The sequence below is a fragment of the Scyliorhinus torazame genome, chromosome 7, assembly GCF_047496885.1.
Source record: "Scyliorhinus torazame isolate Kashiwa2021f chromosome 7, sScyTor2.1, whole genome shotgun sequence".
Taxonomy (NCBI): Eukaryota; Metazoa; Chordata; class Chondrichthyes; order Carcharhiniformes; family Scyliorhinidae; genus Scyliorhinus; species Scyliorhinus torazame.
In genome coordinates, this window is record NC_092713.1 from 316646368 (window position 1) to 316663337 (window position 16970).

Below are 16970 nucleotides of genomic sequence, written 5' to 3' on the forward strand. Positions count from 1 at the left end.
ATGGAACAGATGCCTTCATACTATTTCAAATCATGACAGTGGAATTGCCCAAGCCCGTCTGTTATAATAATAATAACCTTTATTGTCACAAGTAGGTTTACATTAACACTGCAATGAAGTTACTGTGAAAAGCCCCGAGTCACCACACTCCGGCGCCTGTTTGGGTACACAGAGGGAGAATTCAGAATATCCGATTCACCCAACAGCACGTCTTTTGGAACTTGTGGGAGGAAACTGGAGCACCCGGAGGAAAGCCACGCAGACATCGGGAGAACATGCAGACTCCGCACAGACTGTGACCCAAGCCGGGAATCGAACCTGAGACCCTGGCACTGTGAAGCCATAGTGCTAACCGCTAAGCTACCATGCTGCCCATGGTATGTTAGTATCATTCAATCATCTTTAGTGGTCTTGCTGCTGGCAAATTCTGCTCTTTCTACATTACAACAGTGACAACACTTCAAAAAGCATTCCTTTAGTTGTAAAGATCTTTAGTATATCCTTCGGTCATAAAAGGCGCCATGTAAATGCTTGTCTTCCGTTTTCTTAAAGCCATGCAGAAGGTCCCGATCCGATCGCCTGTCGGTCATCACATCCGGCTGCGGTCCTGATGCCAGCCTTTACACTGGTAAATCACTGAGGGTGGAAATCAACCAAGTTTCCCCAATCCATTTGCCAATCTGTGACCCCTGTGGGAATTCTGCGTGTTTGGATATGGGGTGGGGATGGATTGGGAGCTGGACGTGATGCCAACGCAGATATATCTCCTTCCCCATACAACTGCTAAATCTGATACCTGGCCACAATCAGGAGGTGAGCTAAACCCAGAGATCTCTACCCAAAACCTTTACATATTGTCCCATTCACCACACCCTGGGCTGGTTGTGGTGTCGTTTTTAATTTCTCTCTCCCAAAGAAAGATATATTTTCAGGAGTATGCGTAGTGGGGCTAATATGGATCGCACTTTCAGAGGTACACGCATGATTGGCTGAATGGCTCCTTCCCTGCTATTTCATTCAACCAATCCATCCCCAAAGTTCCAAATCATTTTTCTGCTCTTGACCTACTCACCATCGAGAGGCTTAAGTGGGACCCATTTCAGTTGATCTCATTGCTTCTACCAGCTGCATCTCACTTGAAAGGCTGATGGGCCGGGGCAGGACACCCCACAAAGGGAAAGTATTGCCAACCCTGTCATAGGGAATCTCTCCCCCCCCCACACCTCCTGCCAATCACAAGAGGTCCCACCTCATTATAGGGAGTTTCCTACCCTGTCATAAGCAGGCCACACCCTAAGGAGCCCCGACCTGTCATAGGGAGTCTCCATCCCGTTTGAGAGCTCTACGTTGCCTTCCCCCTAAGTTGCAGTGCAAGGAGCCGACTTGTTCCACCCTTCACAAATCCAGGCCGGAATTCCCAAGTTAGCAGATCTCCTCCCGGAGCCATTAAACCCAATTCTTGCTCAGGCATGACAAGAAATGTTGAGGAAATTATACATTTGGTCGTTCCCCCTTTCGTTTCATTCAGCTGCACTCATCCAGGCGAGTGGAGAATATTCCATCATGGTTGTACATTTCGAGAGAGGGAAAGTCATTGCTGAAGCAGCTGATGATGGTTGGGTCAGCGACACGGAGTCAGGGAGAAAAAGGCAAATTCAAATGTCTCATTGGCGTAACGTTGAGTGCTCCTCAGGAACAGGGAGGTAATGGATTTCCCCCTTGCCACTGACCTATGCAAGACATGACATGAAATGAAAATGCAAATGGCTTATTGTCACAAGTAGGCTTCAAATGAAGTTACTGTGAAAAGCCCCTAGTCGCCACATTCCGGCACCTGTTCAGGGAGGCTGTTACGGGAATTGAACCGTGCTGCTGGCCTACCTTGGTCTACTTTCAAAGCCAGTGATTTAGCCCTGTGCTAAACAGCCCCATTACACTAAATGTGACTGATAGTTTGTCAAAGTAAGTGTTGTGTTTGGTGTTCGATGTCGAGCAAGGAATCTACCAAACGACTTGTGACTTGTCCAAACCAGGGTATTTATTGAATCACACATGGTAAGATAACGATCTGTTGCAAAGCAAGTTATCATGGAGTTTCTTTGTACTCCCCTACAACTACCCCTAGGCACAATTGTCCTCTTGTCTTATAACTATCTGTCGATCACCGGATGTGCCCCTACTTATAGCTGAGTGCCTTGTCACATGACCACTGCCTTGAAACCGTATGGTGGGTTTGTACTGCCACCTGCTGACCGGAGGTCTCACCACCAGCCATCTACAATATTGCTTACAGGCATATCACCACAGTAAGAAGAACCCTCAAGAGCACAATCTCAGAATGATGAAGTAGGCCATTCTAATCCATTGTGTTGGCTGTGTGAAATTAGTTTCAACCATCCTGCTCTTTCCTCATCGCTGTGGAAATGCTTTCCCCGTCAAGTATGTACCCAATTCCATTTTGAAAATTGCTGCAGAATCTTCTTCCATTGCTCTATCAGGCAGTGGGTCCCACATCGTAATAACTCACGGAGTATAATAATAATCTTTATTGCCACAAGTAGGCTTAAATTAACACTACAATAAAGTTACTATGAAAATCCCCTAGTCGCCACATTCCAGCACCTGTTCGGAATCTGCACAGTCAGTGACCCAAGCCAGGATTCGAACCTGCGACCCTGGCGCTGTGAGGCGGCAGGGCTAACCACTGTGCTGCCGTGCGGCCCTGTGAAAGATAATTCTCCTCATCTCTGTCATGATATTCAGATAAACATCATGGTGCAAACATACATACACACTGATGGACAGATCAACGGACCAATCAATACACACACAACATCACAGCCAATCACAGGCAAGAACATACACACTATAAAACGGGGAACACGACACTTCCCGCTGATTCCAGCAGGAGACAGCTCAGGGCACAGAGCTCACAGCAATCCACTCAGACATTCACCATGTGCTGAGTGCTTCTCCAAAATAGTGTTAGGGATGGGTCCACAGGTTAGAGGGTAATGAACGAACCGCAGTAACCAGTTTACAGATGTTGTTATTGTTAGTAATAAAACTGAGTTGTACCATCTGCAACCGTGTTGGTTCGTCTATGTAGCAGAGCACCCAACACGACAATCTCCCCTTTGGTTCCTTTGCCAATCACCTTAAATCTGTCGCCTCGCCTACTGCCTGCCACTGGAAACAGTCTCTCCTTACTTCCTTTATCAAAGCCTTTCACAATTTTGAACACTGCTATCAAATATCCCCTTAACCTTCTCTGTGAGGGGCTGACAATAGTGGCAAAATGAGGAAAGAATAATAGATAAATTAAAATGGAAATCAGAAAACCTCTGAACTTTAGGCACCTGAAATGCATCATCAAAATGCATATTTCAATTTCATTCTGTGTTTTGACTTTTCACCGCGGTTCAAAACAAATTAAGGTGCCAAGCAGGCACTTGCATATAGATTTTACTAGTTAATTCCGTGAATAACTTTTCCAACAAAGGATTTTGAGTTCTGTGGCACAACATGCTCGATGAATATTCTGTACACCATCTCAAGGTGATGTAACCCTTTGGAAAGTAATAAAAGCATCTTTCTGACTGTCTTTCAGTAAGAACTGTGTTTGATTCCTGGGGTTGGAGAATTGAAACAGCCATTTCCAGAAGCTTTTATCTAGTTCAAAAAGGTTAAACTCCTTTCACATCCTCCTGGATATTCAAGGATTTAAACTGAATTCTGGTGGCTCTGCCTCTGAAGCGCTCTGATTTTCACAATTTGGTTCAGAAAAATGAGAGGTGAAATTAGTTTGATCTCTTACCTAAAATACAGGCTCACCGACTCAGTGCCAATTGGAATCTTCTTTGCTATTTCTGTCTCCGTGTGGTTGCTGCCCCCTTTTTCTCTCCCAGTTCTGCCTTTCGGTTCACCACCTCTGTGTATGCCTGTCATACCTGCCCTTTTTCTCTTTGATTTTCCTTGTGTCTTATTTGCTCCCCTCCTCGCCAATAACTGGGGTTCAGTTCTGCAGATACGTACATCCGTTTGCTCGCCGAAGCGTCAATTGTGGCTCGATTGGTTGTGCTAATGTCTATTAATTATATTGCTGAGACGCACAAGTGTAGGACATTGTTCAATCAAGTACCTAGAGCAATTATAAGGAGAGACTTCCCCCAGCCGCTGGGCAACAGCATGGGCGAGAGTGTTTCCTCAGCCCCCAAAACCACATTTTGTTTTGATTCGCTAATTTACAATTAAGATTTGTGCCTTTTGTTACAGTGCCCCTTGAAGGGGGCTACCACCTTAATATAATCTGTTAATTTGCCCACAGGCAATACGTGTGATACTCAGGGAAGAAGCGAAGGCCAGCACAGGCCCACACCATGCAGGTAGAACCATTCCCAGAATCAGAGGCAATGCAAGTAAATCTTAGCATCACGACCAAGGTCTACCCAATAATGATGGGATTGCTGTTAAATGGTCACCCATTGAAAAAAGAGGTGGACACAAAGGCTGTCGTATATGTCACTGGAGAGCAGACAGTTGCTCACCTCCAAACTAGTCTCCATCCCTTGAGTATAGAAGACACTAGGGTCAGATGAGCTACCTGCTGATTAGGGACACCACACAACCTCAGTTACCCACAGGCAGCAATCAGCCCGATTTCCACTCATCGCTATGTGGAGACAGAGACCAAGTCTTATGGGGAGAGTTTGCCTCCAACGGATCAGTTTGAACTGACTGGTAATTTTCAGGCTGGGCGTAGGAGGACTGTATGGAGTCACCAGCAAATACCCCAAAGTCTTCCAGAAGGAGCTTGGAAAAATAAAAGGAGCCAGAGCCAGAATTTATGTTGACCCTGATGTTACGTCTAAATATTTTAGAGCAAGACTGGTTCCATATTCCCTGTTTGAGAAGGTAGAGATCAAGCTTGGGCACCTGGAAACTCTAGGGATAATATGACCCATGCAATTCGCAGAGGGGCAGTGCCTGTCGTCCCCGTCCTAAAGCCGGACAAATCGATCCCTCTCTGCGGGGATTATAAGTTAATGGTCAATCGGGTGTCCAAACTGGACAGGGACACCAGGCCACGAATAGAAGACCTATATGCCAATCTAGCAGGTGGTCAGGTGTTCACTAAGTTAAATACAAACCACGCCCAACTCGAACTTCGACAAAACGCAAATATGTTACGGCCAACACACAAGGGGCTAGTTTAGCACATTGGGCTAAATGGCTGGCTTTTAAAGCAGACCAAGGCAGGCCAGCAGCACGGTTCAATTCCCGTACCAGACTCCCCGAACAGGCGCCGGAATGTGGTGACTAGGGGCTTTTCACAGTAACTTCATTGAAGCCTACTTGTGACAATAAGCGATTTTGATTTCATTTCATTTCATTTCAAGGCCAATATGAGTATACTCGCTCACCATTAGCAGTCTCATCAGCATTTGCCATATTCCAACGGATCATGGACAACGTACTCCAAGGGTTACCTAAAGTAACGGTGCACTTGAATGATGTTCTGGTCATTGGGGCTTCAGGAAGAGACAACTGGGAAACCGAGAGAAGGTTTTGTGGTGGTTTTTGAATGTTGGGGTAAAGTTAAAAAGGGAAAAACACATTTCCATGTGAGCAAAGTGATCTACTTGGGGTGTAGGGTCGATAGAAAAGGATTACATCCAGTAAAGGAGAAGGTGAGGGCCATCAGTAAGCACTGACTCCAAGTAACACCACAGAATTGAAACCCTTTCTTGGACAAAACAATTATTATGGGATGTTTATCCTGAATTTGTCCGGAGTCTGCACGTTCTCCCCGTGTGTGCGTGGGTTTCCTCCGGGTGCCCCGGTTTCCTCCCACAGTCCAAAGATGTGCGGGTTAGGTGGATTGGCCATGATAAATTGCCGATAGTGTCCAAAATGCCCTTAGTGTTGGATAGGGTTACTGGGTTATGGGGATAGGGTGGTGTGGACCTTGGGTAGGGTGCTCTTTCCAAAAGCCGGTGCAGACTCCATGGGCCAAATGGCCTCCTACTGCACCGTAAATTCTATGAATTTGGTCTCCTTGCTGTCTCCACTACACATAATGCCGCAAAAGTACCAGAAATGGTCTGTGAAGGCACCACAAGTGGAGACTTTCGAGAAAGTAAAATGACAGTAGCAGTCATCCCATTTATTTGCCCATTTCTACCCCTAAAAGGAACTCAGCCTGGCATACGATACATCTCCCTATGGGGTTGGGCGGTACTTTCACACCACTGGGAAGGTGGAATAGAAAGGCCCATCGCCAACTCATCCAGGACTCTCTCGGAAGCGGAGAGGAGGTATTTTCAAATTGAGAAAGAGGACTTGGTGGTCGTGTTTGGTGTAAAACAATTTCACCAGTATATAGGTTGGCACATAGAACATAGAACATAGAAAATACAGCACAGAACAGGCCCTTCGGCCCACGATGTTGTGCCGAACCTTTGTCCTAGATTAATCATAGATTATCATTGAATTTACAGTGCAGAAGGAGGCCATTCGGCCCTTTGAGTCTGCACCGGCTCTTGGAAAGAGCACCATACCCAAACTCAACACCTCCAACCAACACCAAGGGCAATTTGGACATTAAGGGCAATTTATCATTGGCCAATTCACCTAACCCGCACATCTTTGGACTGTGGGAGGAAACCGGAGCACCCGGAGGAAACCCACGCAGACACGGGGAGGACGTGCAGACTCCGCACAGACAATGACCCAAGCCGGAATCGAACCTGGGACCATGGAGCTGTGAAGCAATTGCGCTATCCACAATGCTACCGTGCTGCCCTTAAGAACAAATAAATCTACACTATATCATTTTACCGTCATCCATGTACCTATCCAATAGCTGCTTGAAGGTCCCTAATGTTTCCGACTCAACTACTTCCACAGGCAGTGCATTCCATGCCCCCACTACTCTCTGGGTAAAGAACCTACCTCTGATATCCCTCCTATATCTTCCACCTTTCACCTTAAATTTATGTCCCCTTGTAATGGTGTGTTCCACCCGGGGAAAAAGTCTCTGACTGTCTACTCTATCTATTCCCCTGATCATCTTATAAACCTCTATCAAGTCGCCCCTCATCCTTCTCCGCTCTAATGAGAAAAGGCCTAGCACCCTCAACCTTTCCTCGTAAGACCTACTCTCCATTCCAGGCAACATCCTGGTAAATCTTCTTTGCACCTTTTCCAGAGCTTCCACATCCTTCCTAAAATGAGGCGACCAGAACTGTACACAGTACTCCAAATGTGGCCTTACCAAAGTTTTGTACAGCTGCATCATAACCTCACGGCTCTTAAATTCAATCCCTCTGTTAATGAACGCGAGCACACCATAGGCCTTCTTCACAGCTCTATCCACTTGAGTGGCAACTTTCAAAGATGTATGAACATAGACCCCAAGATCTCTCTGCTCCTCCACATTGCCAAGAACTCTACCGTTAACCCTGTATTCCGCATTCATATTTGTCCTTCCAAAATGGACAACCTCACACTTTTCAGGGTTAAACTCCATCTGCCACTTCTCAGCCCAGCTCTGCATCCTATCTATGTCTCTTTGCAGCCGACAACAGCCCTCCTTACTATCCACAACTCCACCAATCTTCGTATCGTCTGCAAATTTACTGACCCACCCTTCAACTCCCTCATCCAAGTCATTAATGAAAATCACAAACAGCAGAGGACCCAGAACTGATCCCTGCGGTACGCCACTGGTAACTGGGATCCAGGCTGAATATTTGCCATCCACCACCACTCTCTGACTTCTATCGGTTAGCCAGTTCGTTATCCAACTGGCCAAATTTCCCACTATCCCATGCCTCCTTACTTTCTGCATAAGCCTACCATGAGGAACTTTATCAAATGCCTTACTAAAATCCATGTACACTACATCCACTGCTTTACCTTCATCCACATGCTTGGTCACCTCCTCAAAGAATTCAATAAGATTTGTAAGGCAAGACCTACCCCTCACAAATCCGTGCTGACTATCCCTAATCAAGCAGTGTCTTTCCAGATGCTCAGAAATCCTATCCTTCAGTACCCTTTCCATTACTTTGCCTACCACCGAAGTAAGACTAACTGGCCTGTAATTCCCAGGGTTATCCCTAGTCCCTTTTTTGAACAGGGGCACGACATTCGCCACTCTCCAATCCCCTGGTACCACTCCTGTTGACAGTGAGGACGAAAAGATCATTGCCAACGGCTCTGCAATTTCATCTCTTGCTTCCCATAGAATCCTTGGATATATTCCGTCAGGCCCGGGGGACTTGTCTATCCTCAAGTTTTTCAAAATGCCCAACACATCTTCCTTCCTAACAAGTATTTCCTCGAGCTTACCAATCTGTTTCACACTGTCCTCTCCAACAATATCGCCCCTCTCATTTGTGAATACAGAAGAAAAGTACTCGTTCAAGACCTCTCCTATCTCTTCAGACTCAATACACAATCTCCCGCTACTGTCCTTGATCGGACCTACCCTCGCTCTAGTCATTCTCATATTTCTCACATATGTGTAAAAGGCCTTGGGATTTTCCTTGATCCTACCCGCCAAAGAGTGTTCATGCCCTCTCTTAGCTCTCCTAATCCCTTTCTTCAGTTCCCTCCTGGCTATCTTGTATCCCTCCAATGCCCTGTCTGAACCTTGTTTCCTCAGCCTTACATAAGTCACCTTTTTCCTCTTAACAAGACATCCAACCTCTCTTGTCAACCATGGTTCCCTCACTCGACCATCTCTTCCCTGCCTGACAGGGACATACATATCAAGGACACGTAGCACCTGTTCCTTGAACAAGTTCCACATTTCACTTGTGTCCTTCCCTGCCAGCCTATGTTCCCAACTTATGCACTTTAATTCTTGTCTGACAACATCGTATTTACCCTTCCCCCAATTGTAAACCTTGCCCTGTTGCACGTTCCTATCCCTCTCCATTACTAAAGTGAAAGTCACAGAATTGTGGTCACTATCTCCAAAATGCTCCCCCACTAACAAATCTATCACTTGCCCTGGTTCATTACCCAGTACTAAATCCAATATTGCCCCTCCTCTGGTCGGACAATCTACATACTGTGTTAGAAAAGCTTCCTGGACACACTGCACAAACACCACCCCATCCAAACTATTTGATCCAAAGAGTTTCCACTCAATATTTGGGAAGTTAAAGTCGCCCATGACTACTACCCTATGACTTCTGCACCTTTCCAAAATCTGTTTCCCAATCTGTTCCTCCACATCTCTGTTACTATTGGGGGGCCTATAGAAAACTCCTAACAAGGTGACTGCTCCTTTCCTATTTCTGACTTCAACCCATACTACCTCAATAGGGTGATACTCCTCGAACTGCCTTTCTGCAGCTGTTATACTATCTCTAATTAATAATGCCACCCCCCCCCCACCTCTATTACCACCCTCCCTAATCTTATTGAGACATCTATAACCAGGGACCTCCAACAACCATTTCTGCCCCTCTTCTATCCAAGTTTCCGTGATGGCCACCACATCGTAGTCCCAAGTACCGATCCATGCCTTAAGTTCACCCACCTTATCCCTGATGCTTCTTGCGTTGAAGTATACACACTTCAACCCATCTCCGTGCCTGCAAATACTCTCCTTTGTCAGTGTTCCCTTCCCCACTGCCTCATTACATGCTTTGGCGTCCTGAATATCAGCTACCTTAGTTGCTGGACTACAAATCCGGTTCCCATTCCCCTGCCAAATTAATTTAAACCCTCCCGAAGAGTACTAGCAAACCTCCCTCCCAGGATATTGGTGCCCCTCTGGTTCAGATGCAACCCGTCCTGCTTGTACAGGTCCCACCTTCCCCAGAATGCGCTCCAATTATCCAAATACCTGAAGCCCTCCCTCCTACACCATTCCTGCAGCCACGTGTTCAACTGCACTCTCTCCCTATTCCTAGCCTCGCTATCACGTGGCACCGGCAACAAACCAGAGATGACAACTGTCTGTCCTGGCTTTCAACTTCCAGCCTAACTCCCTAAACTTGTTTATTACCTCCACACCCCTTTTCCTACCTATGTCGTTGGTACCAATGTGCACCACGACTTCTGGCTGCTCCCCCTCCCCCTTAAGGATCCTGAAGACACGATCCGAGACATCCCTGGCCCTGGCACCCGGGAGGCAACATACCTTCTGGGAGTCTCGCTCGCGACCACAGAATCTCCTATCTATTCCCCTAACCATTGAATCTCCTACAACTATTGCTTTTCTATTCTCCCCCCTTCCCTTCTGAGCCCCAGAGAAAGACTCCGTGCCAGAGACCTGACCGCTAGGGCCTTCCCCCGGTAGGTCATCCCCCCCAACAGCATCCAAAACGGTATACTTGTTTTGAAGGGGAACGGCCACGAGGGATCCCTGCACTGTCTGCCTGTTTGTTTTTTTCCCCCTGACTGTAACCCAGCTATTCTTGTCCTGTACCTTGGGTGTGGTTACCTCCCTGTAACTCTTCTCAATCACCCCCTCTGCCTCCCGGATGATCCTCAGTTCATCCAGCTTCAGCTCCAGTTCCCTAACACGGTCTTTGAGGAGCTGAAGTTGGGTGCACTTCCCGCAGGTATAGTCAGTGGGGACACCGGTGGTATCCCTCACCACCCACATCCTACAGGAGGAGCATGTAACTGGCCTAGCCTCCATCCCCTCTTATCTTAAAGAATATAGCTGCTGTGTGGACTAACTAGATCTCCGCCCTCCGACTCTGCTCCCAGTCAGCTACACTTTCTGTAAACTCCTGGCTCTCTTCGCACTCTTTGCGGAAATGTCGGAAACAAAATGAAAGGAGCACCTTACTCCCTCCTCACCTAACTCCCTCGGTCACCAAACTCTTACTATAGCACTCAAAAAGCACCAAATTCAGCACTCAGTGCAAACAAAGTCTGCACTGTAGGGGATCACTTTTAAACTGTGAATCTAGCCTCTGAAAAACTGGCCTAATCCAATTAACTAATTAACAAGCTCCAGCTGCAAGTGCCTAGAAGTAGAAGCCTGTTTAAAGCTGATTGAAAATTCACCTTCTTCTAAACCAAACAGCAACTTTTAAGTTAATTAACTAAATAAAAGAAAGACTAAACTTTAGATAAAAATGAAGCCTTATACTCCCTCGGTCACCAAACTCTCACTATCGCACTCAAAAAGCACCAAATTCAGCACTCAGTGCAAACAAAGCACGATGGCACAATGGTTAGCACTGCTGTCTCACAGTTCCAGGGACCCGGGTTCAATTGCGGCCCCGGGTGACTGTCTGTGTGACGTTTGCACGTTCTCCCCGTGTCTGCGTGTGTTTCTTCCGGGTGTTCCGGTTTCCCCCCACATTCTAAAGATGTGCAGGTTAGGTGGATATTCCATGCTAAATTGCCCCTTAGTTTCCAGCGATGTGTCGATTAGGTTATGGGATTTTGGGATAGGGTGGGGAAGTGGGCTTGGGTGGAGTACTCTTTCAGAGGGGCAGTGCAGACTTGATGGGCCAAATGGCCTCCTTCTGCACTGTAGGGATTCTGTGATCAATGGCAGGCGTTTTCTAATAGTGACCAACCACAACCCTTATTGGGACTTCTTTAAGGAGGACAAGGCAGGGGCGGCGTGGCGGTGCAGTGGTTAGCACTGCTCCTTCACGGCGCCGAGGATCCGGGTTCGATCCCGGCCCCGGGTCACCGTCCGTGTGAAGTTTGCACATTTTCTCGGTGTTTGCATGGGCCTCGCCCCCACAGCCAAAAAGATGTGCAAGTTCAGTCGATTGGCCCCGCTAAATTGCCCCTTAATTGGAAAAAATTAATTGGGTACTCAAAATTCATAAAAAGGAGGACAAGGCCTCTGCCTGGACACAGCATTGGCCCTGATACTTGCAGCTTCGGAAATCTCTCAGAGCACCGCTCTGGAACACAAATGTGTTGCTTCCCACTGCCCACAAGCCCGGCTCCCTTGCCAGATTTGGATAAGGTCACGGTGACCCTAAATTGTTTAGAGACCAAGATTAAGCCAATTATACCCAAACCTTGTGAGGAGGGTGGGATTCCAACAAGAGAATCAGAAAATAAATTTTGACTCTGTGAGGTACAAAAGAATATTCAAGATAGGTGAGCTGGTTCCATGTACGGAACTTTGGAGTTCCTTCTGGGTCCCGGGAGAAAACAGGACAAGCGTCCTACAAAGTAAGATCTTGAGGAAACACTGGACCATCTCAGAAGTAGGGAGTCATCCCCATCCAAGCCTCCCTATCGGCCACAGAGGTGGCTGCCGCTCATGCGGGGCAACAACCTGAAGAGAATCCTGTGTCCATCTCCCCTGATAACGAGGACCCAAGTCCCAAGATGGAATCAGAGGACGCAGGTGTTCCGACAATAATCGACATCGAGGAGGAATCCGTCTTGGTATCTCTTCAGCGTTTCCTCCAGCAGTGAAGGTCTCCAATTCGGTTCGGCACCCCCGACCCCCTTCCACCCTCGACCGAGCTCAGACCGATCGTGAAGAGGGGGAAGACACCTCCTCACTACGGGTATACTGAAAAAGGAATGTATTCGAGGGGCGGGATGATATAGTGGCCATGAAGGACGCAGGGGCTCGGCAAAAAATAAATCCTGTGGGTTTCGTGGAATATGAATTCCCCCATTAAGCCCACAGTAACTAGTCAATGGGAATGTATGGTGAGAGTTTAAAACCTGTTGTTCCAACCCAAACCCGCATCGCCGTAGATTTCCATGGACACGCATTGTAAACTACGGCAGCGGCCTTTTCCGTCGCTGCAATAAAGGGGTTTGGTGTTGGAAAACTGGTCTTGGCGAAGTTGTTACACTCCCTATCTCTGTAATCTCCTGCAACCGCACAATTCTCTGGGAAATCTGTGCTTCTCCAATCCTGGCACCTTGTGCAACCCCAATGCCAACTAATGATGGCTGAGCCTTCAGTGACATGACAATTGTGAAGGGGAGGTCGTGTCTCACTAACTTGATAGAGTTTTTCGAGGAGGTCACTAAGATGATTGATGCAGGTAGGGCAGTGGATGTTGTCTATTTGGACTTCAGTAAGGCCTTTGACAAGGTCCCTCATGGTAGACGAGTACAAAAGGTGAAGTCACACGGGATCAGGGGTGAGCCGGCAAGGTGGATACAGAACTGGCTAGGTCATAGAAGGCAGAGAGTAGCAATGGAAGGATGCTTTTCTAATTGGAGGGCTGTGACCAGTGGTGTTCCACAGGGATCAGTGCTGGGACCTTTGCTGTTTGTAGTATATATAAATGATTTGGAGGAAAATGTAACTGGTCTGATTAGTAAGTTTGCAGACGACACAAAGGTTGGTGGAATTGCGGATAGCGATGAGGACTGTCAGAGGAGACAGCAGGATTTAGATTGTTTGGAGACTTGGACGGAGAGATGGCAGATGGAGTTTAATCCGGACAAATGTGAGGTAATGCATTTTGGAAGGTCTAATGCAGGTAGGGAATATACAGTGAATGGTAGAACCCTCAAGAGTATTGAAAGTCAAAAGGAACTAGGAGTACATGTCCACAGGTCACTGAAAGGGGCAACACAGGTGGAGAAGGTAGTCAAGAAGGCATACGGCATGCTTGCCTTCATTGGCCGGGGCATTGAGTATAAGAATTGGCAAGTCATGTTGCAGCTGTATAGAACCTTAGTTAGGCCACACTTGGAGTATAGTGTTCAATTCTGGTCGCCACACTACCAGAAGGATGTGGAGGCTTTAGAGAGGGTGCAGAAGGGATTTACCAGAATGTTGCCTGGTATGGAGGGCATTAGCTATGAGGAGCGGTTAAATAAACTCGGTTTGTTCTCACTGGAACGAAGGAGGTTGAGGGGCGACCTGATAGAGGTATGCAAAATTATGAGGGGCATAGACAGAGTGGATAGTCAGAGGCTTTTCCCCAGGGTAGAGGGGTCAATTACTAGGGGGCATAGGTTTAAGGTGAGAGGGGCAAGGTTTAGAGTAGATGTACGAGGCAAGTTTTTTACGCAGAGGGTAGTGGGTGCCTGGAACTCGTTACCGGAGGAGGTGGTGGAAGCAGGGACGATCGTGACATTTAAGGGGCATCTTGACAAATACATGAATAGGATGGGAATAGAGGGATACGGACCCAGGAAGTGTAGAAGATTGTAGTTTAGTCGGGCAGCATGGTTGGCACAGGCTTGGAGGGCCGAAGGGCCTGTCCCTGGGCTGTACATTTCTTTGTTCTTTGTTCTAATACTTGATTGTGGTTGTGGACTCTAATATCAAATACCATAGGATAGACCCTACGCATGGGGTCATCTGTCGTGGGGTTTGAAGGTCAGATAGCTCATGCTGAAGATGGTGGGAACAAGGCTTCTGATGCCTTGCAGTTCTGAGTTCATGCCATGAAGGTGTGTTATTCATAAACTTAGTTCAGCAGGATTGGAGTCAGTCATCCTGCATCACAAAACAAGACATGATGTTGGAAGTAAATTAAATGCAAAAATGGATGTTCTGAAACGACCGACAGAGCTCAGTTTGGAGGGCACTCTCACAGCACACTGGAAATGGGTCTGGTAGGACTTCACGCTGGACATCACAGCAATGGGCAGTGAGAAGAAAGACCCACAGGTTCAATCCTCCATTTTTCTTCATGTAGCAGGAGGAGAAGTCGAGAAGCTTACAACATGATTCACATTCGAAAGTGAACAGAAACAAAAGGGCTTGAAAGAAATCATGGGGAAGATCGCAGTTTACTGCGGCCCAAAGAAAAACAACACGAATGAAAAATGCAGATTTTTGCCATCCAGGCAAAGCAGCGACAATGTTAGTCAGCGCACAGCTGAGCTGAGAAATAAGCCAAATTGTGTAAATTTGTGGAGCTTGGAGAATCACTCATCCGAGGTGGAATAGTTTGCGGGATCCCTGTGGTAGTATGCATTAGGGGTCATGTGGGATTGTGAAGCCGTGATGTCATTGGCTGACAGATCCCGGGTCCTGGTTGGCTGTTGATCTCTAGCTCCGCCCTGAAGGCGGAGTATAAGAACCTGGAGTTCTCCCCCGCAGGCCAGTCAGCTACTGAACTGCGGGGAACAAGTCACGCTTAATAAAGCCTCATCGACGTCATCTCTATTCGTCTCTCGTGAGTCTTTGTGCGCTACAATTTATTAAGCGTGCTTAAAAGAACTATGGAGCTCAGGATCATCCCGGAATGCCTGAGGATCAGCCCCAACGCAGTGAACTCAGCAGCAGTTTTCAAACACTGGCAGACTTGTTTCGAGGCCTACCTCAGAACGGCCCCCGGCCGGGTCACAGAAGACCAGAAACTACAGGTCCTGCACTCGAGGGTAAGCCCGGAAATTTTCCCTCTCATCGAAGACGCAGAGGATTACCAGACGGCGTTCGCAGCACTAAAAAGCATCTATGTTCGCCCAGTGAACCAGATCTACGCACGCTACCAACTCGCAACGAGACGGCAAAGTCCCGGAGAATCGATAGATGATTTCTACGCCGCGCTACTAATTTTGGGACGGGCCTGCAGCTGCCCGCCGGTAAACGCGGTGGAACACACGGACATGTTGATGCGTGATGCTTTTGTGGCTGGTATGAACTCTTCCCAAATCCGCCAAAGACTTTTAGAAAAAGAGTCGCTAGGACTCTCAGAGGCACGGGCCCTTGCAGCCTCACTAGATGTGGCCGCGCGAAACGCCCGCGCCTACGGCCCCGACCGTGCGGCAGCCCCTTGGGCTCCGTGGACCCCCGTCGCGACAAACCCCCCCCCCCTCCCCCCCACCCCACAGGCTTGCGCGGTTCAGACACCAAGTCGTCCCGGGGGAGCCCGCTGCTATTTCTGAGGCCAGGCGAAACACCCCTGGCAGCGCTGCCCGGCCCGCGCAGCGACTTGTAAGAGCTGCGGGAAAAAGGGCCATTTCGCAGCTGTGTGCCGGTCCCGGGAGGTCGCCGCGGTCCCCGGCGAACAAGGATTCCTGCGCGCTTCTAACGCTCCCCAACCCCCCCAGCGCCCCAGGTACGACCCGCAGGCGCAACCAGTTTGGGTCCCGGCCACCGCTGTCCAGCGCCCCATGTACGACCCGCAGGCGCAACCAGCTTGGGTCCCGCCTACCGCTGTCCCCGGAGAACAAGGCGATCTGCGCGTTTTTGACGCTCCCCAACCCCCCCAGCGCCCCATGTGCGACCCGCAGGCGCCGCCATTTTGGGTCCCGGCCACCACGAGGGGAGGAGGGGTGCCGCCATCTTGGGATCCCCCAGACCTGTGCGACGCATGGGGACGGCCATTTTGTCCACCCCCGCCGCCATCTTGTGACCCCCCAGCCATGTGCGATGCATGGGGGCGGCCATTTTGTTCACCCCCGCCGCCATCTTGGACGGCAACAACGGACCCCAGTGTCGACGGCTCCACGGATTTCGAGGAAGAAGCTCAAACACTACGATCACGTCTGGCCTCAATGACGCTGGACCAAGCACGGCCCCGGACGCTCCAGACGACGACAACAACGGTGCTGATAAACGGGCACGAGACACCATGCCTGGTCGACTCCGGGAGCACGGAAAGCTTCATCCACCCCGACACAGTAAGACGCTGTTTTTTGACCATCCGTCCCAGCGCACAAAAGATTTCCCTAGCTGCAGGATCCCACTCCGTACAGATTAAAGGCTTCTGCATAGTGACCCTAACGGTGCAAGGGAGGGAGTTTAAAAACTACAGGCTCTACGTCCTTCCCCAACTCTGCGCGCCCACATTACTGGGATTAGATTTCCAGTGCAACCTGCAGAGCCTAACGTTTCAATTCGGCGGCCCAATACCCCCACTCACTATCTGCGGCCTCGCAACCCTCAAGGTTGAGCCCCCATCCTTGTTTGCAAACGTCACCCCGGATTGCAAACCCGTCGCCACTAGGAGCAGGCGGTACAGCGCCCAGGACCGGACATTCATTCGGTCCGAAGTCCAGCGGCTACTGAAGGAAGGCATAATCCAGGCCAG